The sequence below is a fragment of the Notothenia rossii genome (genome assembly GCF_949606895.1).
Source record: "Notothenia rossii genome assembly, chromosome: 3".
Lineage (NCBI taxonomy): Eukaryota > Metazoa > Chordata > Actinopteri > Perciformes > Nototheniidae > Notothenia > Notothenia rossii.
The window spans coordinates 2,920,607-2,923,106 of NC_136901.1; the positions used below are offsets into that span (position 1 = coordinate 2,920,607).

The 2,500-nt window shown below is 40.2% G+C and overlaps 1 protein-coding gene across 3 annotated transcripts in view; it reads right to left on the minus strand.

Moving 5' to 3' along the window:
* Positions 1 to 2,500, minus strand: part of ncam2 (neural cell adhesion molecule 2) — a 305,617-nt gene that overhangs the window by 124,044 nt on the left and 179,073 nt on the right. The window lies entirely within an intron of this gene.

The window sequence follows — 2,500 nt, forward strand, 5'->3', positions numbered from 1 at the left end:
CAAGGACCACTTAACCAATAAAAAACACTCATGGACCCCCTAACTCCACAAATATAAAAAAAAAAACCCTGGCTTAAATGACAAGTATTTCCTTCCTTTGCAGACAGAAACAAATGACGAACAAGGCCAGGAGTGGTATGAAATATGCATGCACACTTTTACAGGCTCTGTTGCAAATTGAAAGGCTTGATTTGGATATGAAAATGTTGGCTTTCTGGCATCATATCAGTGTTTTGGGAGAAATTATGCAGACAGCCTTTAGCCTGCTTAGTAAATTCATGAAAACAGCTTTCGGAAGAATCCGATATAAAAAGAAATCAGTGTGCAAAAGTTCATCAAAGTGCCTTCAGATGAAATTGAAAAGTATGTTTTTTGGTGAACACAATGTTACGGTGATTATTGTTCAGGTGCAGAATGAACGTGTTAAATTGACAATGACGACTCTTTCATGAAAACACGTGAAAACAGTAGGAGGTATAACGTTTTTTTACAACCTGCGATGACACTGATTTCCCCAAAGGACGGTTCTGTCCACAGTTCAAAGTATAAACTAGTTGTCAGACACTTGAGGCTGTGTCAGACAGCAGAGGATGGTAGAGAAAGGGAACACAGCTCTAAGTGGCGATGCAATCATCCGCCATCATAACAATAATGGGGTTTAACGGCCAGTGCTGCAATTTATTGGACTTCAATCACGGCCTTGCAATCAGAGCTTCTAAATGTCAAAGGCGCTGGAAGAGAGTCACCAAATGGCATGTTAGGAGCAAACAGAGACACAGGCACGTGTTCGGAGTACTATATGTTAAAAAAGGAACGCAAACATATTCATAGATATCCCATAGTGTCTCCACTCGTCTCATAATCCCCACCCTCTCTATCCCCTATCACTGAGATGATTTCTATCCCAGGAACTGGAGCGCCACACTGTGACAGAGTAAATCCTGTTTGTTCAGGTATATTGTGTTCTTATTTATGGAAACAGGAAGAAATAAGGTCCAGTAAACATAAGTGCGAGATAAAAACCCGTATCCCCTTTTTTGCCAAACAGGAAAATGCTCCGATGGAAATAAAAATAGACGCTTCGACCATTTCTCGGCTTGTTTTCCGTTATTTCTTTCCCTCAATGCACTTCTAAGTCCTGTGTCTAATCTAGCCGTCTTTATTTCTCCTTATCTCCTACACCCTAGCATTTCTAAGTCTTGATTGTCTTCCTCTGTCCTCTGTCCTTGGGCTGCAAACTGTTTCTACATATGTGGTTTTTCTGTCAACATCAGAGAGAAGTCTGAGGCTCGAATAAGTCCAAGGTGTGTCAGTCAGAGAGAATGACTTCACATGTAACGTCCCTTCCTCTCACACGTCGGGGCGTAACGTCCACACCTTTCCGAGACGTGCTAAGTGGAAACATTGAAGTGCTTTGATCAACTTTAATCGCAGCTATCCCACGTCAATTACTCATAAAGAACTACGTTTCTAACAATGCAGAACTACACTCAGGCAATCAAGCATCCATCTCTTCTCCGTCTCTACGTCAGCCTTAGAATCAGGTGTAAAATGAATAGAATACGTGGAGCAGCGTTAATGAGTCGCCTCCCGAGCATTGTGGGGGTTTCTTCTGTTAATAAGGTCATCCATCAAGACGAAAAGGTTCCCGTCAAATCATTATGGTAATGAAGCCAATTAAAATGACCGGCCATTCTTCTGAATACAGACAAGGTAATGTAATATATATGTTTTAATGCGAGGCCGCCCCCTGCCACTTTAGTCGGGCTTCACAACGAACCCCAACTTCCAAACAATGGCAGGGTGTGAATGAAAAGAGGAAATTGTAAAATGACAGGTTAATAACATCGCAATGAGGGCTGCGCGAAACAAATTATATTGCCATACGAGTCGGGAAATGAGAGGAAATGAGAATTTTCAAAACGAGTTATCCACGTAATTATTAAATATCATATGAAGTTGATTATGATAAGAGCATCTGTACCAAACTAGGGTTTTCTATCGAGTCTGTTAAACACTGTTTGTAGCTTTAGGACTTCTCTGCAGCTCAGCAATAATTTATTCAGGTATTTGTACATACTTTACCTTTACTAAGTATTGCACGCATTGCCATTGGAATACTCCATTTTGCAATTTTGATTTAGAAAATGTCAAATAATTGTGCAGCCCCAAGATGCACCACGATCAATCTGAGTCAATGTATTATTATTTGTATTTCATTTGAACTTGATTTTACTTTAATTTCCTTGTTTTTTAAAATATTTTATTGCACATTTCTACTTCTTATGTAAAGACAGCCAAGTCCTTTACGTGAGAAGCAGCTCCACTTTGTTTTCAGAGCTGGATTTAAATCTGTTTTATTGATTTGCTGCAGCTCACTTTCTCTGCAAAGCATCTTAGAAAAAGCATCTTAAGTCCAGAGCGGACGGAGGTGGAGTCGATGGGTTTTTTCTTCGTGGACTCCGAAGAAGAGGGCGGGACATTAGCTTATAATGATTCC